Source organism: Narcine bancroftii, chromosome 1 (assembly GCF_036971445.1).
Source record: "Narcine bancroftii isolate sNarBan1 chromosome 1, sNarBan1.hap1, whole genome shotgun sequence".
Classification (NCBI taxonomy): domain Eukaryota; kingdom Metazoa; phylum Chordata; class Chondrichthyes; order Torpediniformes; family Narcinidae; genus Narcine; species Narcine bancroftii.
In genome coordinates, this window is record NC_091469.1 from 125,858,049 (window position 1) to 125,883,244 (window position 25,196).

Genomic DNA, 25,196 nt, shown 5'->3' on the forward strand with positions numbered 1-25,196 from the left:
TGGTTATGAGTGACAAATAGCTGGAAGGGCTGTTTTAAAGAGGGCAGAGTGAGCACTGGGGCTCGTGTTAGGCGATGTTTCAAGTCCTCGAACCATCCCTCCTCCTCCTGGGTCCATTTCAATGGATAGTCATTTTCATTTGTCAGTTTATCATACATAAACTTCACCAAAGCTGAGTAGTCCTCTATCCATAACCTACAGTATCCTAAGAGTCCCAAGAATTGTCTTATTTCCTTCTTATTACGGGGTAAAGGCATTCTAGTGATTCCCGCAATTCGTTCAGGGGTAATCCGTTTCTGTCCTTTACTTATCTGGTGTCCCAGATATATCACAGTTTTCTCAACAAACTGTAACTTGTTTCTGGACACTCGTAGACCCTTTTTCCCCAGATAATTCAAGAGTCTAATGGTCTCTCTCCTCATTTCTTGTTCCTTGGGTCCTGATAATAGTAAATCATCCACATACTGCATTAGTTGGGAATCATCAGATTGTGGATAGTCCATCAGGATTTGTTCTAGCATTTGTCCAAACAGGTTTGGAGATTCAGTGAACCCTTGGGGCAATACAGTCCACCGAAACTGTCTCCGTCTACCTGTCCATGGATTTTTCCATTCAAACGCAAACATATCTCTACTTTCCTCTTCTAACGGACAAGTCCAGAAGGCATCCTTCAAGTCGATAACACTAAACCACTCATGGTCTGGGGGAATCCGACTCATAATAGTATAGGGATTAGGCACCACTGGGTGGCGGGTCTGAACAATAGCATTCAAACTTCTTAGATCCTGAACTAGGCGATAGGATCCATCTGACTTTTTTACTGGGAGTATAGGGGTGTTATAAGGTGACATGCATTCTTCTAATAGTCGTCTCGTATTAAAGTCTCAATTACCGGCTGTAGCCCTTTTCTCCCTTCCAAAGAAATAGGATACTGACGTTTCCTTACCGGCTGATGACCTGGTATTAATGTGACATGTAAAGGTGGGATGTCCAGACCTCCTCGATTTCCCTCCTTATACCAGACTCTCTCGTCAATCTGCCGTTCATCCTCTTCCTTTAAAGCGCAGAGGTGGACTCGCACTTCTCCGTCCACAGGGAGAGCACCCAAACCTAGGAGAGCCTGTAAGTCCCTTCCTAGGAGGTTAAATCCAGCCGAAGGTAATAACAAGAGGTCTTGTACCCCTTCTCTTTCTTCCAGTTTCACTGTTACTTGGGGAATTATTGATACCATTCTGGGAGCTCCTTCTATCCCAGAAATTGTCAAATTACTTTTTATAGGCTCAGTTTCGATTGGCACAGTTATTACACTACTTCGTTCCGCTCCTGTGTCCACCATAAACACCACCTCTTCTCCCTTGGGACCAATTTTTAGTTTTACCAGGGGTTCCCTCTTATATTTGGTCCCTAACATTTGGAACCCCTGACACCCCTAATCTTCTTCCATAAGTTCGAGGGCACGCAATTCCCTCTTGTATCGGGGGCATTCCCTCTTAAAGTGTCCTTCCTCATTGCAGTAATAGCATTTAACAAATCTCCGGGGTCTTCCCTCTCTTGGATATTTTGGATTGTTTAGAGGAAGGTTTTGTTTTCTTTCCCCTCTGGATTCAGCATTCATCTGTCGGATAGTCTGTACCATAACCTTTGTCGCCTTCTTTTGATCTTCTTCTTCTCTCTGCACATATACTTTTTGTGCCTTTTTTAACAGTTCACTTAGGGGTTTTTCACTCCAGTCCTCCTCCTTTTCTAGTTTCTTTCTAATGTCTTGCCATGATTTGGAAACAAATTCAATTCGAATAAGCTGTTCACCCATTGGTGTACTAGGGTCCACACCAGCATACTGTTGGACATTCTTTCTCACCCTCTCCAAAAAATCAGTAGGGGACTCGTCTTTCCCCTGGTGGTTCCCAAATGCCTTGGTAAAATTGTGACCCTTTGGCACAGCCTCCCGTATCCCTTTAATTGTCCACTCTCTATATTGTCTCATACTTGCCAATCCCTCGGGTGTTCGTTTGTCCCACCTGGGTTCATTTAAGGGATATTTTTGTTCATGGGGTCTAGGGTCCCCAGGTTGTTCATATTCCCACATGAGGAGGGCAGCCCGTCGAATCATCTGCCTCTCCTGGGGTGAAAATAATGTTCCCATTATTGCCTGCATCTCTTCCCACGTATATGTGTTTGGTCCCAAGAATTGGTCAAGCTGTTCAGCCAGTCCTATAGGATCTTCCAATAACTTTTTCATTTCTTTCTTAAATCCCCGCACCTCTGTACTAGTTAGGGGAACATTCACATATCCCGTTCCCCCTCCCGGTCCTCCCATAGGAACTTCTCTCAGGGGATTTAGGTTTATTGAAAACTTTGATGGTCCTGGACCAGTCTGGGATCTTGTCCAGGGTCGGTTTACCGGTGGAAGTTTAGGGTCCGACTCCCTTAATTCATCCTTTTTATCCCGGCCCCCTTCGGGGCAATCAGATTCATCACCTTTCCCCTCCGGTAATAAGCTTTCCTCGGGCGCAGTAGGCACCGGGGGAATATAAGGAGGGGGAAGGTTGTCCAGAGGTTCCCATTTCTTTTCTCCTGCCACTCTCAATTTAAAACATTCTGTTAAGGATCCTGGCCAGGGAACCCAACAAAATGCATATGCTGACTCTTCTTGATTCACCTTTGGTCTCGAATTTACATATATGTTTAATGCTTGTCTAACCCAATCCTCATCAGATCCAAATTTCGGCCACCAGACCGAGGAACCTTTAATAGGTTGTTTTGACCAAAGGAGACAATATTGGACCATCTTTTTCTTGTTTTTGTCCCGATATCTTTTACTATCCCAATTTTCAAACATTCTCCCCAAAGGGCTGTCAAGGGGTACTCCCAGGAATTGTCCTGAATTTTCAGACGAGCCCTTAGATTTTGATCCTCCCATTTTCCCACCTAGATCTGTTTATCGTTGCTGAGGACCCTCTCGCTCTGGACCCTACTCCCTTCCTCTCAGACGCCTCGTCGGAGGTGCTGTCCCTCCTTCGGTTACCGCTGAGGTTTTCCTGGGGTTGACCCCTCTCTTCTCGGCACTTCGTCGGAGGTGCTGTCCCTCCTTCGGTTACCGCCGAGGTTTCCCTGGGGTCTATCCTAGAGTCCCGCGACAGGGTTCTCACACAACGACAAAAGATCTATACTTAATCTATTCCGTTAGGTTTTTATCCAAACAGGTGTATCCCGTTACACCTGTTACCCAATCCCCACACCACAATCGTAAGTCGTCACTTACCGGTGTCTTCCCGGGGATTGAACCGTCACCCTTCTCCTCTCCGTCTTGTCGTGTCACCCTGTCCGGATACCACTCGCTCAAGCCGCCCGAAGCGACGAGCAAGGGACTAGGAGCCGCTGAACTCAGCGGGGTGCACCGCCTCCGATGTCCCTCTTCTCGCCTCCCCTCACGGCCGGAGTGTAGATCCCGGACGAGCCCCCATTTGTCAGAAATAAAACTTCTCACACATGAGTCTCTTTAAAACTGATGACACGACAAGCTTTATTTACAAGTCTGCAGAGTTGGACTCAACTGGTTTCTCACCAGTTAAGCCCCGATACATACAGTGCATTGATTTTTATACCTTTATTATTTGCCCTTCCCCTTCTTATTAATACTGTTTTAATTGGTTAGTATTACAAAAACATTCTAAGTATAACTGCATTATTAATTATCACGTTCGTTACGTACGCTGTGAACTCTACATTCACTGAATTCTGTTTCTCACACTTCTTATCAATCCTTTGTCTCCTGCATGTCTCTCACTATGACCATGAAAAGATAGGTTTAAAAAAACATATTCAGCAGCTCCTTCTGTCCTTGACTGCTAGTAAACTCTCTGTCCATTCTGGCTTCCCTGTTTATGATTAATCATCACATTTTAACTTAAGTCTTTTTAACCTAAATTCTCTATATCACAGTCAACGTGGCTTTGTGAAGGGAAGATCTTGCCTCATGACTCTAATTGAGTTTTTTGAAGAGGTAAATAAAGAAATTGTTATAGTGGTAGATGTGGTCTACATGGATTTTAGCAAGGCATTTGATGAAGACCTGCACAAAAGAGACATCCAGAAATCATAAAGCACGGGATCAGTGGAACCTTGGCTGTATGGATGAAAAAATTGGATTGTAGGAAGAAAGCAGAGAGAAGTAGTGAAAGGAAAGTATTTTGCCTGGAGGTCGGTGACTAGTGGAGTGCTTCAGGGATCTTGTTCTGGGGCCTCTACTGTTGTGATTTCTGTAAATGACCTGGATGAAGAGGCAGAGGATGATCGTCAGTAGATTTGCAGATGACACTAAGGTTGGAGGAGTTGTGGATGGAGCTGAGGGTAGTCGACGTGGCAGATGGATTTCAATCTGGGTAAATGTGAGGTAATGCATTTTGGAAGGACGGACCAGAAGGCAGAGTACCGGGTTAATGGTTGGTTACTTAAGAGTGTGGAAGAGCAGAAGGACCTTGGGGTCCAAATCCATACATCCCTCAGGGTCACTGCACAGGTTGATAGGATAGTTTAAAAAGTTAGCCTATTGGATACTGGGATTCATTAATGGGAGATTGAATTCAATAGTAGAGAGGTCATGTTACAACTTTACAAATCTTTGGTAAGACCACGCTTAGAGTATTTTGTTCAGTCTAGTCACCTCATTATATGAAGGATGCGGAGAGGGTGCAGGATGCTGCCTGGATTGGGAAACAAATCTTACAAGGTGAGGTTAGCAGAGCTGAGACTTTTCACTTTGGGAAAGGATGAGAGGAGACTTGATAGAGGTCTACAAGATTGAGAGGCATAGATAGGGTGGGCAGCCAGCACCTGTTTCCCAGGGCAGGCTCAGCAAACACCAGATGACGTGTACAAAGTTAAGGGAGGGAAGTTTAGGGGAGACATCAGGGGTAGGTTTTGATGTGAATTGGTTTTTCAGGCAGGAATGAAGGTTATGATAAATAGTTATCTGAATTGGAGGAAGATGTGCAACTGTGTTGTCTAGGGCCAGTACTTGGAGCATTGTTTTTTTTTTATTAATTATAGGGACTTGTGTACAGAGTGCTGTTTCAAAATTTGTAGATGATGCAAAACTTAGTGATTTTAAAAAGGCAGACTCATGGAATAGCAGATGAAATTTAATGTAAAAAGATGTCTCCCACAAGTTTTACAGTGGGACAACTGGCTCCATTTGCCTGTTCTTTTTATTGTACACTAACAGGATACCAGGTGTTGCCTGGGAAATAAAACATACTTCTGATATGGAGCCAATTGTGACTATATTAATGGAAGAATACTCAATGTCAACTGAGTAATTGAATGCAGTGTTTCGCAGGTTGGGTGTAGTAAATGGTACTGCCCTTTGGCTGATGGCTTTTGTTCATATTGCTTGGAGTCTTGCTTGTTCTTCTTTAGCAGACCTGGCGGCGTCAGCACTGAGGCAGGCTTGGTGTTATTCCTCAGTTTCCTGTTGCCTGCTTCTTGTTTGTGTGGAGGCTGAGGTGGGCCTGATGTTGCTGTTCTGTTTCCTGCTGTCTGCTCCATGCCTGTCTAGTGCCCTGAGCTGCTATTCTGTTTCCAGCTGCCTGCTCCTTAACTGATATTCCTCTGCTGTCTCCTTTTACTGATTCTACGGGCTTGTGAGGAGCTTCTGCCATTGTTGCTTTGCTCTTTTGGGCCCATATTGAACTGGGTTTGGACACTTGTTTTATTCTGAATGTATACTGATGCACAGCACTGCTGCAAGTTCCATTTTTTTTGAACTTTTGAACTTCATATGACCTTAATGTTTAAATTCAATGTGGTCATGACATTCAGCATCAAATATTACCCCTGCTTGAACATTTCTAGAGTGCTCCATATTGATTTGCAAACAGACAGACGTGCCCAAATATATATTAGATTCTGTTCCTTTGGAACAAATCTCTTTAACACCCACTCTTTCACAATGTTGATTTTCAATGTGGTTCCTTAATAATCCAAAATCCCTTGTTCTGGGGATAATTTTATTAATTCATTTTGCAAGCCTTCTCATTTCAAATTTCTTCTCGCTTCAAATCTAGAATTGTGGATTGCTCCAATATGGTATTTTCAGTGTTTTGTAAAGGTTCATCTTAAAATCGATGTTTTTGTATTTTGTCCCAATATATGTAACAAAGATTCTTTTTAAAATCTGCTTTGACTTTTTAAATAATTGATATGCAAAGATCTCCAAATCCATGTCCCTTTTGAATTCTCTAAATTGTGTTGCCTCTTCCTTTGATGGTCATCACACCTTTCAAGACAAATTAACGGCAAAAAAAGAGAGGGCTATGGGAAAGCCGAGTAATTAATTAATTAATTAACAACTCTGCTGCCAAAGAGCCTGTAAGTGCTCATTTCCAGTCTCAGGAGACTTGAGCCAGCATAGTTGACTTGTACATCTGGATCAGATAAATTTGAGCATGATAAGCTTAACCTACAACCAAACCAAATCCAGTGCAGTAGGATACAGCAAAGCTTCACTCTCAGATAAGCTCAATACTTTTATCTCTGATTTGACCACTGTGCACCCCCATTTCCCCCTTAAGATCCTCTTCTGTCAGTATCCAAAGATGATGTGTGGGCTGCTTTCTGAAGAGTGAATTTGAGGAAAGCAACCGGTCCAGACAGAGTACCCAGCCGAGTACTGAAACCTGTGTTGACCAACCGGCCAATGTATTCATGGATATCTTCAGCATCTCACTCTGACAGGCCATGGTATGAACCTATTTCAAATGGGCCTCAGGTGTACCAATGACCAAGAAGAAGATGGTAATCTGCCAAAATGACTACTGTTATAAGCCCAGAAGACTCCAAAAACCAACAGAAATTTACCAGGACACTGAATTTTCTTCATACATAATAATATAATCAATATTTAACTTAACCCTCTTCTAATTCTAAGTGCACTTGTATGTAATGTGTATGTGTTCAGGAAAGTTCTTTGTTTCACTGTCCAATCATTCACTTTTCACTTCTCCAAGTTCACCTATATCAGGCAATTTTCATACTATGCACAGAATTTAACATTTATGATCTTCACAGGCTCTGGTGCTTTAACTTAAATTGTTGCAGCAAAGGAAGATCTTTGTTGGTTTCACAGAGTGATATTCGTTGTTTGTTGGACACCCACACAAACTGATCTCCTTCAATCAGCCACTTCAATCTCTTGCCAAAGAAACTTTTTTCCAAAAGATAACTTCTTCTTTCAGGTTACCACAGAGTTCTTTTTTTCCCCCCATTTCCAGAGAAACACATTAACTAACCACTTCCCCTTGTAATTGACTACAAGGGTTTAGAATAGGTAGAACTCAAAACCCATCTTCAAATGGGGTCTTGTAGCAGGAGTGCAAAACTTGAAGCCTCCAACACCAACTCCTGCTGTAAACTGACCTCCCAAGAGAAGAACATGTTTGTTTATCCTCTGTTTGCAAATACCATATGACCTCTCTTAGAACAGCAAACTTCAAGCAGACTTAACTCCTGGCACACCAGCTGGACTCCTTTTAGAGATAATTAACCCATTTCAATTCCACCAACACCAGTCCAATTATCTACTTGTGAAGTCCTTCTCCAAGCAGTTCCATTGTCTCTGCAAAATCACTGTAGACTTGTAGGCTCCACCTTGGGCATAGCTTTTGCATTTTAAATAAGATGTCTTTTGTGAAACATTAATGCTGTGCGTGAAGTGTGCCTAAACTAAACCCCCACAATCTATACCTTTTTTAGATTTTTTAAATCACCATTTTATTAACCCAGTCCCTAACACAGTGACGAAATGTTTTGACATACAGCATGGTATCAGGCCATTTCAGCTCAAGAGCCTGTGCTGCCCAATTAACCTACACCCCTGGTATGTTTTGAACAGTGGGAGGTTACTGGAGCCCCTGGGGGAAAACCCATACAGACACAGGGAGAACATACAAACTCCTTACAGTCAGCTTGGGAGTCAAACCCTTTGTCCCAGTCGTTGGCACTGTAAAGGCATTGCATTAACTGCTACACCAACCATGTTGTGGTATATCAACTCCTGTCTGAGCAATGACATGTCTGTCTCATTTCCATACCACAGCAGCAGATCTACGGCGGTTGCCATCTTGATGGCTCTACACAAAACCCTGGAACACCTTGTCAGCAAAGATACATGCATCAGGATGCTCTTTCATGACTGCAGTTTAGCATTCAATGCCATTATCCCCTCAAAAGTCAAGTTTATTGTCATCTGATTATACAAATACAACCCAATGAAACTGTTCTTCAGTCCTAGGTGCAAAAACATGCAGATACACAACCAGACATAACACACATATAGACAAATATTACATATGCAGGACAAGTATTCTATCTACAAAAATAAATAAATATTGTTTTGTATAAATGAGAATCTTGGATGGTTAGGGAAATGATACAGACAAGTGGTAAGGTTATGAATGATACAGATTAAAGAGGAGAAGGTGCTTGCTGCTTTAAAGATAATAAAGTTGGATAAATCCCAAGGGCCTGACAAAGTATTTCCTTGGACCTTGAGGGAGGGAAATGGAAGATGCATTTAAAAGGTACTTAGCTACAGATAAGGGGCTGGAAGATTGGAGGGTAACTTGTATTGTTCCGTTGCTTTAATAACCCAGGAAATTATAGGCCAGTGTGCCTGACGTTAGTAATAGGTAAGGTATTGGAAGGAGTTCTAAGAAATTGGATATACAGTATCTGTACAAGTATTTGGATAGTCCGAAACTGATTAGGGGTAGCCAACATGGTGTAGGTTGTGTTTAATCTTAAGAGTTTTTTTTGGGGAGATTACCAGGAAAGATGATGGATGTTGTCGGCATGGACTTTAGTCAGGCTTTTGACAAGGTCCCACATGAGAGGTTAGGCAGGAAGGTTCAGTTGCTCAATATTCAGGTTCACTTGGTAAACAAATTAAACATGTGCTTTGTGGGAGAAGCCAGAGAGTGGTTGATAGTGGAGGATTGTCTCTTTTATTGGAGGCCTGTGACTGGTTGTGTGCCTTAAGGATCTAAGCTGTGTCTTTTGTTCTTTATCAAGTTCATGTGAGCTCTCCAGTCCTCTGTTCAATAGCACACATCCATACATTTCACATGTACAGATGAATTGTACATATGCAGTACATAGATACATGCATAAAAATTGATAATTACTTTTTAATAAATAGTTTTGGAGTGTTTGCATGAGCAGTTCAGTTGTTCAGCAGTCTCACTGCCCATGGGAAGTTGTTTCTCAGACTGGGAATAGATGAAAGATGCTGTGTATTGGAAGATCAGGATCTTCAATGATTTATGCAAGCACAAATATCAATATCTAGATTTATGGACGAGTTCAGATGCCTTTTCAACTCTTGTACCCCCCCATTCAATTCTTGTAAAAATGTTAATAGACATTTGGCATTTTTACATGATATATTGATGTAATATAAAACAAGATAAACATTACTTAACTTAATAAGATGTATGAATCTTTTTTGATTTTGCCAAGCTTTTAATGTTTAGAGTTATTGTAAATTAGTTACTGAAAGCAGCAGAGAATTCTTCAAATTTGAATCAGTCATTCACAATCTCGTTTTGTTTTTAATCAATTTCATGGCTGAAAATGCTTGTTCACATCTCCATGTTGTTCCAAAATGATATATAAAACTCTGGGCAAATTTTCTACATTCTGGAAAATGTTCACAGGGTAATGATCACCAGAAATTAATCATATCAGAAACATTTGGGACTAAGGGAAGCTCATCAAATTTCATGTTCAATAATGAATTTGTTATGAAGTCAATAAGTTCCATTTTTATGTTACTAGACATCTTCATGAGTTTTTTCGTTCAATAAGTGAAAATGGGTTTATAAATGCAAGTATGCAGTCTTCTTTAGCAAGTATGCAGTCTTCTTTAGCAAGTATGCAGTCTTCTTTAGCAAGTATGCAGTCTTCTTTAGCAAGTATGCGGTCTTTAGCAAGTATGCGGTCTTCTTTAGTAAGTATGCGGTCTTCTTTAGCAAGTATGCGGTCTTCTTTAGCAAGCATGCGGTCTTCTTTAGCAAGCATGCGGTCTTCTTTAGCAAGCATGCGGTCTTCTTTAGCAAGCATGCGGTCTTCTTTAGCAAGCATGCGGTCTTCTTTAGCAAGCATGCGGTCTTCTTTAGCAAGCATGCGGTCTTCTTTAGCAAGCATGCGGTCTTCTTTAGCAAGCATGCGGTCTTCTTTAGCAAGCATGCGGTCTTCTTTAGCAAGCATGCGGTCTTCTTTAGCAAGCATGCGGTCTTCTTTAGCAAGCATGCGGTCTTCTTTAGCAAGCATGCGGTCTTCTTTAGCAAGCATGCGGTCTTCTTTAGCAAGCATGCGGTCTTCTTTAGCAAGCATGCGGTCTTCTTTAGCAAGCATGCGGTCTTCTTTAGCAAGCATGCGGTCTTCTTTAGCAAGCATGCGGTCTTCTTTAGCAAGCATGCGGTCTTCTTTAGCAAGCATGCGGTCTTCTTTAGCAAGCATGCGGTCTTCTTTAGCAAGCATGCGGTCTTCTTTAGCAAGCATGCGGTCTTCTTTAGCAAGCATGCGGTCTTCTTTAGCAAGCATGCGGTCTTCTTTAGCAAGCATGCGGTCGTCTTTAGCAAGCATGCGGTCGTCTTTAGCAAGCATGCGGTCGTCTTTAGCAAGCATGCGGTCGTCTTTAGCAAGCATGCGGTCGTCTTTAGCAAGCATGCGGTCGTCTTTAGCAAGCATGCGGTCGTCTTTAGCAAGCATGCGGTCGTCTTTAGCAAGCATGCGGTCGTCTTTAGCAAGCATGCGGTCGTCTTTAGCAAGCATGCGGTCGTCTTTAGCAAGCATGCGGTCGTCTTTAGCAAGCATGCGGTCGTCTTTAGCAAGCATGCGGTCGTCTTTAGCAAGCATGCGGTCGTCTTTAGCAAGCATGCGGTCGTCTTTAGCAAGCATGCGGTCGTCTTTAGCAAGCATGCGGTCGTCTTTAGCAAGCATGCGGTCGTCTTTAGCAAGCATGCGGTCGTCTTTAGCAAGCATGCGGTCGTCTTTAGCAAGCATGCGGTCGTCTTTAGCAAGCATGCGGTCGTCTTTAGCAAGCATGCGGTCGTCTTTAGCAAGCATGCGGTCGTCTTTAGCAAGCATGCGGTCGTCTTTAGCAAGCATGCGGTCGTCTTTAGCAAGCATGCGGTCGTCTTTAGCAAGCATGCGGTCGTCTTTAGCAAGCATGCGGTCGTCTTTAGCAAGCATGCGGTCGTCTTTAGCAAGCATGCGGTCGTCTTTAGCAAGCATGCGGTCGTCTTTAGCAAGCATGCGGTCGTCTTTAGCAAGCATGCGGTCGTCTTTAGCAAGCATGCGGTCGTCTTTAGCAAGCATGCGGTCGTCTTTAGCAAGCATGCGGTCGTCTTTAGCAAGCATGCGGTCGTCTTTAGCAAGCATGCGGTCGTCTTTAGCAAGCATGCGGTCGTCTTTAGCAAGCATGCGGTCGTCTTTAGCAAGCATGCGGTCGTCTTTAGCAAGCATGCGGTCGTCTTTAGCAAGCATGCGGTCGTCTTTAGCAAGCATGCGGTCGTCTTTAGCAAGCATGCGGTCGTCTTTAGCAAGCATGCGGTCGTCTTTAGCAAGCATGCGGTCGTCTTTAGCAAGCATGCGGTCGTCTTTAGCAAGCATGCGGTCGTCTTTAGCAAGCATGCGGTCGTCTTTAGCAAGCATGCGGTCGTCTTTAGCAAGCATGCGGTCGTCTTTAGCAAGCATGCGGTCGTCTTTAGCAAGCATGCGGTCGTCTTTAGCAAGCATGCGGTCGTCTTTAGCAAGCATGCGGTCGTCTTTAGCAAGCATGCGGTCGTCTTTAGCAAGCATGCGGTCGTCTTTAGCAAGCATGCGGTCGTCTTTAGCAAGCATGCGGTCGTCTTTAGCAAGCATGCGGTCGTCTTTAGCAAGCATGCGGTCGTCTTTAGCAAGCATGCGGTCGTCTTTAGCAAGCATGCGGTCGTCTTTAGCAAGCATGCGGTCGTCTTTAGCAAGCATGCGGTCGTCTTTAGCAAGCATGCGGTCGTCTTTAGCAAGCATGCGGTCGTCTTTAGCAAGCATGCGGTCGTCTTTAGCAAGCATGCGGTCGTCTTTAGCAAGCATGCGGTCGTCTTTAGCAAGCATGCGGTCGTCTTTAGCAAGCATGCGGTCGTCTTTAGCAAGCATGCGGTCGTCTTTAGCAAGCATGCGGTCGTCTTTAGCAAGCATGCGGTCGTCTTTAGCAAGCATGCGGTCGTCTTTAGCAAGCATGCGGTCGTCTTTAGCAAGCATGCGGTCGTCTTTAGCAAGCATGCGGTCGTCTTTAGCAAGCATGCGGTCGTCTTTAGCAAGCATGCGGTCGTCTTTAGCAAGCATGCGGTCGTCTTTAGCAAGCATGCGGTCGTCTTTAGCAAGCATGCGGTCGTCTTTAGCAAGCATGCGGTCGTCTTTAGCAAGCATGCGGTCGTCTTTAGCAAGCATGCGGTCGTCTTTAGCAAGCATGCGGTCGTCTTTAGCAAGCATGCGGTCGTCTTTAGCAAGCATGCGGTCGTCTTTAGCAAGCATGCGGTCGTCTTTAGCAAGCATGCGGTCGTCTTTAGCAAGCATGCGGTCGTCTTTAGCAAGCATGCGGTCGTCTTTAGCAAGCATGCGGTCGTCTTTAGCAAGCATGCGGTCGTCTTTAGCAAGCATGCGGTCGTCTTTAGCAAGCATGCGGTCGTCTTTAGCAAGCACGCGGTCGTCTTTAGCAAGCACGCGGTCGTCTTTAGCAAGCACGCGGTCGTCTTTAGCAAGCACGCGGTCGTCTTTAGCAAGCACGCGGTCGTCTTTAGCAAGCACGCGGTCGTCTTTAGCAAGCACGCGGTCGTCTTTAGCAAGCACGCGGTCGTCTTTAGCAAGCACGCGGTCGTCTTTAGCAAGCACGCGGTCGTCTTTAGCAAGCACGCGGTCGTCTTTAGCAAGCACGCGGTCGTCTTTAGCAAGCACGCGGTCGTCTTTAGCAAGCACGCGGTCGTCTTTAGCAAGCACGCGGTCGTCTTTAGCAAGCACGCGGTCGTCTTTAGCAAGCACGCGGTCGTCTTTAGCAAGCACGCGGTCGTCTTTAGCAAGCACGCGGTCGTCTTTAGCAAGCACGCGGTCGTCTTTAGCAAGCACGCGGTCGTCTTTAGCAAGCACGCGGTCGTCTTTAGCAAGCACGCGGTCGTCTTTAGCAAGCACGCGGTCGTCTTTAGCAAGCACGCGGTCGTCTTTAGCAAGCACGCGGTCGCCTTTAGCAAGCACGCGGTCGCCTCTAGCAAGCACGCGGTCGCCTCTAGCAAGCACGCGGTCGCCTCTAGCAAGCACGCGGTCGCCTCTAGCAAGCACGCGGTCGCCTCTAGCAAGCACGCGGTCGCCTCTAGCAAGCACGCGGTCGCCTCTAGCAAGCACGCGGTCGCCTCTAGCAAGCACGCGGTCGCCTCTAGCAAGCACGCGGTCGCCTCTAGCAAGCACGCGGTCGCCTCTAGCAAGCACGCGGTCGCCTCTAGCAAGCACGCGGTCGCCTCTAGCAAAATCACAAAAATGACTTGCAATAATCTGATTTTTATTTTCAATATATTTTGTAAAATTTCCATTATCTTCAGCATATTCATTGCGGAAACTGGCTCAAATCGTTATTTTATAACTGAAGTGAATAGTTTTAACTTCACCTTGAATGCATTGGTATTTATAAAGCTAAGAAACTATTTGTTACTGCCTTAGAATTTCAAATTTAGATTGTTGAGATGGCTGGTAACATCAACTAAAAATGCTAAATGAAATAGCAAATTGTTATTTGAGAAAAGGGCTTTTTCCTCCGACAGCTCCTATTTCTCTTCTAGAAAATTATATATAAACAACATTTTTTAGTTTCCAAAATTTACTCAAACCTGTCCTCTAGAAACAAGATTGCCATATTCCAAATCTAACATTTCACAATATTCTCTGAATTCTCATCTGCTTAATTCTCTTCCTCTAATTTTATATACACATTTCACAAACAGTAACATGGCATGTTGGAAATTTAAAGTTTTTCCATACAGTGACCTTTGGTGTATAATGAAGAGATATTTTCAAAAACACTAAAATTATCATCAATTCCTCTTATAAAAATGCTTAACTGGGCTACATAACGTCAGCAGATTCGTCCAAAGCTAAAGAAAAGAAAATACAAGCATGAACAAAGCCTTTCAATGGCTCAGATGCATCATGAGAGAGTTATTTGGTGCATCTCGTAACTGTTTGACAGCAATTTTGTCTACTTTCCTTTCGATATTTTTATCACCAAGACATCTTGCAAATATTTGGAGACAAAGCTTAACAATTTCTTCTCCATTAGAGAAAGACTTCTGTTTATTTTGGCCAACACTAAAGCAATTTTGTAGGACGCTTCTTGTATCGCCACAATTTCACACCTTTTAACAAATATATTTTGTCTTTTGATTTCTTCCTTTTTCTAAATTATATTCTTTTCACAACTCACTTTCTACTTTTCTTATGCTTATTTTCTTTTGCACTGTGATGGGGAACTGAATGTAAAAACAAGGCTTAATTTGTGAAAAAGTACAAAACTGCAAATGGTCACAAAGGACGAACATAGCACAACTCCGTGGTGCATGAATATCAATTGTAAACTGACTGGCAAAGACCTGCGATGCACCACTGGTGCGGACGCATGGCGCCTCAGAATCAACTGAAATAAGATTAAGTTTTTATTTCAAATTACTTTACCCAGTTTAAATGATCAGGAACAGAAAGATTTGAATTTATTATTTACAGCAAAGGAAATTAGTGAGGTAATGAGTTCAATGCAAAATAATAAATAGCCAGGAGAAGATGGATTTCCTGTAGAATTTTAAAGACATTTAAAGATCTTTATAATACCTTCATTTATGGAGGTGTTAAATTCTGATATGAAGATATATTCACTGCTGGATTAATTTTTAATTGCAATTATTGCAGTAATTCTGAAAAAAAATAAAAATCTAATGAAACCAGCATATTGTAGCCAATTTCATTATTAAATGTTGATTATATAACATTAGCAAAAAGATAGAATTAATACATATGGATCAAAATGGATTTGTTATGGGTCAGAAATCTGCAGATAATATAGCGAGGCTTATTAGTTTGATTCATTTGGTTCAAAAAAGGGAAGACCTGAGTGTGGCAGTGACTGGATGCTGAAAAGGCTTTTGATAGGTAGTTCTGGAGAAGTGTAGATTGGGTTATATAAACAAACCTATTGCAAAAATAGTGACTAATGGACAGATTTTAATATCTTTTGAATTAACAAGGTCAGGTAGACAAAGTTTCCCATTGTTACCAGCTTTATTTGTTTTAGCAATAGAACCGTTAGCTGAATTAATAAAACAAGATTCAAAGATTGTGGGCATTAAGGTGAAGCAACAGGAATAAAAAATAAATATATTTGCAGGTGATATTTTGCTTTATTTAACAGATCCTTTAAATTTTTTGCAACAACATATAATTAGAATAAAAGAATATGGAGATTTCTGGTTATAAAATTAATTGGGATAAAAGTGAAATTATGTTTTTAGTTAATGGGGACTGAGAAATGTAAGGAAATAATGGAATCTAGATAACCAGATCTTGGAATAAAATATTTAGATATTCGTATGCTATCAGATTTGATAAAATTATTTATATTGTAGTGGCCCATGGACACAGCAAATTGCTGTCGAACACGATGATCAGGTAGACAGCACATGGGATGAAAGGCCTGCACCCATAGGCCGCAGGAATAGCAGTCAAATTGACCAATCACCACCAGTGGATCGCAGGGAGCCCATACGGGCCCGCGTTTCTGGGACAGCCAATCAGCAGCTGTCTCAAGCCATGACCTGGTGGTGACATGGCTGGCTGCCTATAAAAGGCAGAGCTGCAGCCCAATAAAGCCAGTGTTGATGACACTCCCTTGGCATATGAGTCGTCGTCTTTCAGCCTCGATCTATAACCATAGCGACCCTGCTACAATATTAAATTATTTATCTTTATTAAAGAGGATTTTGAAAGATGGAATGTGTTACCTATTACTTTAATACGTAGAGTAAATTGTTAAGATGAATGTTTTTCTTTGAGTACAATATTTATTTCAATTGATTTCAATTCCCACAAGTTTTTTAAGGAATTAAAGATTTGTGTTAGAAAATTTTCAAAGAAAAGGAAAATGGCTAGGGTTTCTTTAGAGAAATTGATGTTGAAATATGATTTAGGAGGTTAAAGCTCCTCAATTTTATAAATTATTTGTGCCAATAGTCCCCTCTTTCGTAAATCTGTAAGAGAGCGTGACAGTGCCTGTAAATAGTTCCTAACAAAAATATCCCCTTCCCCCAAGGTGGGACACCCCTCAACTTTGCTCCAGAAGGGAAGCCCAAACATCATCTCATAAGGGGATACCCCCACATCCCTATGTGGGGCAGTACGAATTCTCAATAAGGCCAGGGGCAAACACTTTATCCAAGGCATTTTAGTCTCCACCATTAATTTTGTCAATTGCGTCTTTAGGGTTCCATTCATACGTTCAACCCTCCCTGAGCTTCGTGGATGCCAAGGGGTATGCAATTTCCAAGAGACCTGCAATGCATCATAAATCAATTGCTGGACTTTGGAGCAAAAATATGGACCCCTGTCCGAGTCTATAGAATCCATTATGCCATATCTGGGGATCACCTGCTCTAGGAGGAGGCGAGCTACTGTGGAGGCTGTAGCATTTACTGTTGGGAAGGCTTCCACCCATCGGGTAAAGTGATCTATCACCACCAACAGATACTTCCATCTTTGGACTTGAGGTAACTCCGTGAAGTCAATCTGGATTCTTTGGAAGGGGCGTATGGCCAACGGTTGACCTCCCACGGTACTCGTCCTCATTACCTTCTTATTAATTCTTGTGCAGATGTGGCAGTTCTGCACCTCCTGTTGGGCCAAGGTGTAGATCCCCTTGCACACATATTCTCGAAGCACTGTGTCGCACAAGGCCTGGGTGCCCCAGTGGCTCTGATGATGCAGGTGTTTTAAAATATTGCGAGTTATTTCCTTATTTAGAACCATTCTTCCATCCGGTGTCTTCCATGTTCCATCAGGCAGCTGGCTTGCGCCCAGCTGAGCCATGTCCTTTTCTTCCTTAGCAGTGAAAATGGGAGCTTTTTTTATACCTTGTCTTATTGGGATTAAGGTCAGCAAACGGACTTCCTGTTGCATGGCCGCCCTTTTGGCCTCTTCATCAGCCAGTCTGTTCCCAATTGCGGTCGGGGTATCTTCCCTCTGATGGCCTGGTATGTAGACCACTGCTATTTCCCGGGGTAATGTCAGGGCTTCCAAAGTCAGAGTAATCATCTGTTCGTGTGCTAATTCCTTTCCTCTTGATGTAATCAGAACGCGCTCCTTCCAGATCTTACCAAAGGTATGCACTACCCTGTATGCGTATTTGGAGTCAGTGTAAATTGTTCCAGTTTTCTCTGCCAGTACTCTGAGGGCTCTCTGCAAGGCATATAGTTCGCAGGACTGTGCCGACCAGCTTCCGGGTAGCCTCGCGGATTCTACCACTTCCCAAGCATCTCCTTCTATTATGGCATACCCGCTTCTCCTCATTCTGTCAACACATCTGGCGGAGCCGTCAATGTAGAATTCATATCCCTCTCCCAGGGGAGTATCGCAAAGGTCCTCTCGGGTCTTGGTCTGGAGATCCGTCAACTCGACACAGTCGTGCTCCACTTCTTCCCCTGTTTCACTGCCGTATAAAAACTGAGCTGGGTTGCAACTATTATTCTTAGCAAACTATAGGTCTTCTCCGACCATCAAAATGGTCTCGTACTTTAATATGCGGGAATCAGTCAGCCATCGATGGGCGGTTTGTGCTAATAGAACACTCACAGAATGGGAGGTGTACACAGTCATCCTTCCTCCAAAAGTGAGTTTGCGTGCCTCCTCCACCAACAGAGCAGCAGCCGCTACTCCCTGGATACACGTTGGCCATCCGCGAGACACTGGGTCCATCATTTTGGACAGGAAAGCCACTGGGTGTCGCTGACCGCCTTTTTCCTGCATCAAAACTCCCACAGCTGTTCCTTGGTTATGAGTGACACATAGCTGGAAGGGTTGTTTTAAAGAGGGCAGAGTGAGTACCGGGGCCCGCGTCAGGCGATGCTTCAAGTCCTCAAACCATTCCTTCTCCTCCTGGGTCCATTTCAATGGATATTCATCTTCATTTGTCAGCTTTTCATACATAAACTTCACCAACGCTGAGTAGTCCTCTATCCATAACCTACAGTAACCTAAGAGCCCCAGGAATTGTCTTATTTCCTTCTTATTATGGGGTAACGGCATTCTGGTGATTCCCACAATCCTTTCAGGGGTAATCCGTTTCTGTCCTTTACTTATCTGGTGCCCCAGGTACACCACAGTCCTCTCAACGAACTGTAACTTGTTCTTGGACACTCGCAGACCCTTTTTCCCTAGATAGTTCAAGAGTCTAATTGTATCTCCCCTCATTTCTTGTTCCTTGGGCCCTGATAACAGCAGATCATCCACATACTGTATCAATTGGGAGTCATCGGACCGTGGATAGTCCGCCAAGATCTGTTCTAGCATTTGTCCAAACAGGTTCGGAGATTCAGTGAACCCTTGGGGCAATACGGTCCACCGAAGCTGCCTCCGTCTACCTGTCCATGGATTCTCCCATTCAAACGCGAACATATCTCTACTTCCCTCTTCTAGTGGGCACGTCCAGAAGGCATCCTTCAGGTCGATGACACTAAACCACTCATGGTCTGGGGGAATCCGACTCATGATAGTATAGGGATTGGGCACCACCGGGTGGTGGGTTTGAACAATAGCATTCAAACTTCTCAGATCCTGAACTAGACGATAGGATCCATCCGGCTTCTTTACTGGGAGTATAGGGGTGTTATAGGGTGACATGCATTCCTCCAAAAGTCCGTCTCGTATTAGGGTCTCAATTACCGGCTGTAGCCCCTTCTTCCCTTCCAAAGAAATAGGATACTGACGTTTCCTTACCGGCTGATGACCTGGTATTAATGTGACATGTAAAGGTGGGATGTCCAGACCTCCTCGATTTCCCTTCTTATACCAGACTCTCTTGTCAATCTGCCGTTCATCCTCCTCCTTCAGAGCACAGAGGTGGACTCGCACTTCTCCGTCCACGGGGAGAGCACCCAAACCTAGGAGAGCCTGTAAATCTCTTCCTAGGAGGTTAAATCCGGCCGACGGTAACAACAAGAGGTCCTGTACCCCTTCTCTCCCTTCCAGCTTCACTGTCACTTGGGGAATTATCGATACCGTTCTGGGAGCCCCTTCTATCTCAGAAATTTTCAAATTGCTTTTTACAGGCTCGGTCCCAATCGGCACAGTTATTACACTACTTCGTTCCGCTCCCATGTCCACCATAAACACCACCTCTTCTCCCTGGGGACCAATTTTCAGTTTTACCAAGGGTTCCCTCTTATACTTGGTCCCCAACACCCGGAACCCCTGACCCCCCTAATCTTCTTCCATGAGTTCGAAGGTCCACACTTCCCTCTTATATCGGGAGCATTCCCTCTTGAAGTGTCCTTCCTCGTTACAGTAATAGCACTTAGCGGGTCTCCCCACTCTTGGATATCTTGGGTTGCTTAGAGGAGGGTTTTGTTTCCTTTCCCCTCTGGACTCGGCATTTATCTGTCGGATAGTCTGTACCATAATCTTTACTGCCCTCTTTTGACCTTCCTCTTCCCTCTGCACATATACTCTTTGCGCCTTTTTCAACAGGTCGCTCAAGGGTTTTTCATTCCAGCCCTCCTCCTTTTCTAGTTTCTTCCTAATGTCCTGCCACGATTTGGACACAAATTCAATTCGAATAAGCTGTTCACCCATTGGTGTACTAGGGTCCACACCCGCATACTGTTGGACATTCTTTCTCACCCTTTCCAAGAAATCAGTAGGGGACTCATCTTTCCCCTGGTGGTTCCCAAATGCCTTGGCGAAATTGTGACCCTTTGGCACAGCCTCCCGTATTCCTTTAATCGTCCACTCTCTGTATTGTCTCATACTTGCCAATCCCTCGGGTGTTTGTTTGTCCCACCTGGGTTCATTCAGGGGATATTTTTGTTCATGGGGTCTGGGGTCCCCAGGTTGTTCACGTTCCCACATGAGGAGGGCAGCTTGTCGAATCATCTGCCTCTCCTGGGGTGAGAATAATGTTCCCATTTTTGCGTGCATCTCTTCCCAGGTATATGTGTTTGGTCCCAGGAACTGGTCGAACTGTTCGGCCAGTCCCATGGGATCTTCCAATAGACTTTTCATTTCCTTCTTAAATCCCCACACCTCAGTACTGGTTAGGGGAACGTTTACATATCCCGTTCCCCCTCCCGGTCCTCCCATAGGAACTTCCCTCAGGGGATTTAGGCTTACTGGAGCCTTCGATGGTCCTGGACCAGTCTGGGATCTGGTCCAGGGTCGGTTTACCGGTGAAAGTTTAGGGTCCGACTCCCTTAATTCATCCCTTCGTTCCCGGCCCCTTCCGGGACAATCAGATTCATCACCTTTCCCCTCCAGCAGCGAGCTTCCCTCGGGCGCAGTGGGCACCGGGGGAACATAAGGAGGGGGGAGGTTGTCCAAAGGTTCCCACTTCTTTTCTCCCGCTACCCTCAATTTAAAACATTTTGTTAAGGATCCTGGCCAGGGAACCCAACAAAATGCATTCGCCGACTCTTCTTGATTCACCTTTTGTCTCGAGTTTACATATATGTTTAATGCTTGTCTAACCCAATCCTCATCAGATCCAAATTTCGGCCACCAGACCGAAGAACCTTTGATAGGCTGTTTCGACCAAAGAAGACAATATTGAACCATCTTTTTCTTGTCTTTGTCTCGATATCGTTTACTATCCCAATTTTCAAACATTCTCCCCAAAGGGCTGTCAAGGGGAACCCCCGGGAAAAGTCCTGATCTTTCAGACGAGCCCTTAGATTTTGATCCTCCCATTTTTCCCGCCTAGATCCGTTTATCGTTGCTGAGGACCCCCCCGTTCGGGACCCTACTCCCTTTCGTCTCGGACGCCTCGTCGGAGGTACTATCCCTCCGCCGGTTCCCGCTGAGGTTTCCCTGGGGTCTATCCTAAGGTCCCACGACAGGGTCCTCACACCACGACAAAGGCTCTACACCTCATTTATCGTTTTATATTTTTTTATTCCGTCATGACCGTTACCTGGGTGGTCTCGTCCGTCAATCCCCACACCACAATCGTAAGTCGTCACTTATCGGTGTCTTCCTGGGGATTGAACTGTCACCCCTCTCCTTTTCATCTTGTCGTGTCACCTTGTCCGGATACCACTCGCTCAAGCCGCCCGAGGCGACGAGCAAGGGACTAGGAGCCGCTGAACTCAGCAGGGTGCACCACCTCCGATGTCCCCCTTTCTCGCCTCCTCCTACGGCTGGAGTGTAGATCCCGGACGAGTCCCCAGTTGTCAGAAGTACAAATTCTCACACATGAGTCTCTTTAAAGTCGGTGACACGACAAGCTTTATTTACAAATCTGCAGAGTTGGACTCAACTGGCTTCTCGCCAAGTCAAGCCCCGATACATACAGTGCATTGATTTTTATACCTTTTTTGCTTGTCCTTCCCCTCCTCTTTAACACTGTTTTAATTGGTTAGTTTGTGCAAAATCATTCTAAGTACACTTGCATTTGTAATGATCATGTTAGTCACGTACACTACGAACTCTGCACACACTAAATTCTGTTTTTCACTCTTTTATCAATCTTTGGCTCCTACATGTCTCTTTGTGACCATGAAAGATCTCTGTTTGTTATAACATTGTCCAGCTGAACTTTTATGTTAAGCTCCCTGTCTATTCTGGCTTCCCCTTTTATGATTAATCATCACATTTTAACTTAAGCCCTTTTTAACCTAAATTCTCTATCTATAACACAGCCCATTTCAGATTTATTAATGCACTGCATGATTTGCCGTAAATATGCGTGTACAATGCAAAATATTTTGTACCAAAATTCGAGCTCAAAGTAGGGGGTCACATTTTACGCACATATTTACAGCAGTGCGAATTGGATGGGTGAGGGGGAAGAGAGATGGCAGTGCAAATCGGCCAGGCAAGGGAGAAGAGAGACAGCAGCGCAAATCGGGCGGGTGAGGGGAGGGGATCGTATTATACACGAGGGTAAAATTTTTCTCCTCAAAAATGGGGGGGGTCGAAATGCATTATACACAACGTTTATAGTAAATAATGTTCAAGCATGGGTTAGTATAGATCTTGATAAAATAGGAGAAACAGATGCACATCATTTTATTTATAAATCAAATAAAAGATTATTAATAGCAAATAGAGAAACCCCTATGCTGAAATATTTAATTGGACTTTGGAATAAAGTTGCTAAAGAGATTGGAGGAGGAGGTTTAATGTCTGGAAAAACTCCTTTATTTCAAAATAGTCTTTTTCCATTTTCTATGGAAAATACATTTTTAAGGATTTGGCAAAATAGTGGTATTAAGAAAATTAAAGAGTGAGTGAAGCCAGGAAATTTATTACTTTTCGAAGAATGAAGGAAAAGTTTAAGATATTAGAAAATACAAAATATTGTTATTGTCAAATCAAGAGACTTTTTGTGAAAATTTTGGTCAAGATTTAGTATTGCTGGTGGAGATAAGAGCAGCATTATTATGTACTAGAGATATAAAAAAAATTATTACAAAAGAAAGCTCGAAAGAAAGGAGTTCATAAATTAAGACATAAATGGGAGGAAGATTTAAATAAGCAAATAGATGAACATAAATGGATTCAGATATGTAGAGAAAGTGTGAAAAGTACAATAAACGTGAGATATAGGTTAAGTTCAATATAATTTTATTCATCAGTTATACTTAACGCTATAAAAGTTGCATAATATGACCTATACTTGGATTTATGTTTTAAATGTGGACTAGTTGGTGCTTTTTTAGCATTCAACTTGGCAGTGTTCCATAATTAAACCTTTGGCTTGAAATGAGTAATTTATTACAACCAGTAGTAACTGGAGTAAAGTTCCCATAGGATCCAATGTTATTTTTATAGGAGATATTAGAGGGATTAAATCTAAATTAAAACTGAATATGTATCAAGTAAAATTTGTTCACATTGCTTTGGCAATAGCTAGAAAATATATTGCTATAACTTGGAAGTTTGATATTGATTTGGGAATGAATAGATGGCATGCAGAAGTTTGGAGCTGTATTCCACTTGAGAAAATTACATAAATTAAGAGACAAAAATCATATATTTTGGAAAATATTGGACCCATATTTACAAAGCAATATTAAAATGTAAATGAATCTCAAACATTTCCTTTCTCTTATCCATATCTATCTATCCATCTACTCCTGTGTGGCTCTCTTGTTTTTTTTCTTTTTTATTGAGTTTGTAGGGGGTTGGGGGGAATTAATAGGAGGTTTTTCTTTTTTTAATTTCTTTTTATTTTCTTTTTTATTAAAATATCACATGTATTTGGATTGTTTGAAATATTGTAATATGTTTGCTTCATGGGTTTATGTTAAATAAATTTTTAAAATGTATTGAATAGTTATGGAATGACTGCAGAACAAGGCCTTCTTTTCTTGTTTGACTCACTGAACATTTTTTAATCAAAAACTTATTAATGTGAAAGAAGATAACATTCACCAAAAACAATGTGTACAAAATAATAAAATCACTAAAAATAATTGCTAAGTTTTAGATTTATTCTTAGTAAAACCCATTTCTAGATTTAAGCTACTTGAATTCCTGTTATAGATTTATTTTCTACAAATCAGTTTTTGGTTAATACTTTTTGCATGAGTAGGCTTACTTTTATTATCATCTCTGGGGTGCAATGCACCACTTCTAAGCACCCAATGCGCCACTTTTGGGACATGTGCCACTTGATGATTGCTGCTGCCCTCCGCTGGCAGGGCAGCATAGACTCAAAAATGGGGAGATTCTGACTGTAATGCCCTGGGCTGTTTCCACTACCTTTTTCAGGGCTTTATGCTCAGGGGTATTGGTGTTCCTATACCAGACCATGATACAGCTGGTCAGCACACTTTCCACCACACATCTGTAGAAATTTGCCAATGTTTCTGATGTCATACCAAACCTCTGCAAATTCCTGAGGAAGTAGAGACGCTGATGCGCTTTCTTCATGATGCCATTGGTATGTTGGGTCCAGGAAAGATCCTCCGAGATGCTGACTCACAAGAACTTTTTTAAAAAATTTTTTATTTTTCACACCATAAATCACATTAGCCATGATGTACACTTTTTCTTTTTCACACATATACAGTGACTTTTTCTCCCCCCCCCTCCCTCCTCCCAAGCCACCCCCCCACCCCCCCCTCTCATCCATTTTAGGTATACAATCTAGGTTGCATTAAGCCAGGACTCACAAGAACTTAATGTATTTTTTTCTTAATTGGAAGAGTATGTTCCAGTAATGGTCTGTTCTCCAGTGATTCCATATCTTTTCTGAAAGATAACCTTGATAAGAGGGAAGGGATTAAATTAGTTTTTAGTTTTTTTAAATTATTATTTTAATACAACAGTTTAATAAATGGGTTTGACAAGGATGCATATATTATCTATTTCTAGATTCAGTTATAAGAAACTATTAATGTAGTTATGCATATTTTATTTAACCATTATTTTGTTTTTTCTCTCCCTTTGGTATGTATTTAACTGTATTCAATTGATTAATTATGTAATCAACATTTATTATGCATGCTTATTATGTTAAATTCAATAAAAATATAAAAAAGAAAAAAGAACCTAAATTTGCTCACCCTCTTGACCTCTGATCAATGATCACTGGATTGTATACCTCTGGCTTCCTTTTCCTGAAATCAACAAACAGCCCCTTGGTTTTCGTGACATTGAGTGCAAGATTGTTGTTGGTGCACCATTCAGTCAAGGTTTCAATCTCCATCCTGTATGCAGACTCATCTCCATCCTTTGTACAACTCACTACTGTGGTATCGGTGGCAAATTTGTAGGTGGTGTTATTGTCATACCGAGCTATACAGTCGTAGATGTAAAGTAAGTAGACTGGGGTGGGGGGGGGGGGGGAGGTAAAGAACACAGCCCTATCTATGGTGCTCCGGTACTGATAGAGATTGTGGACAAGTTCT

At 42.9% G+C, this 25,196-nt stretch overlaps 1 protein-coding gene across 4 annotated transcripts in view; it reads left to right on the plus strand.

Annotated features, from left to right (window-relative positions):
* The window catches only part of tent2 (terminal nucleotidyltransferase 2), a 115,191-nt gene that overhangs the window by 4,676 nt on the left and 85,319 nt on the right, over nucleotides 1-25,196 (plus strand). The window lies entirely within an intron of this gene.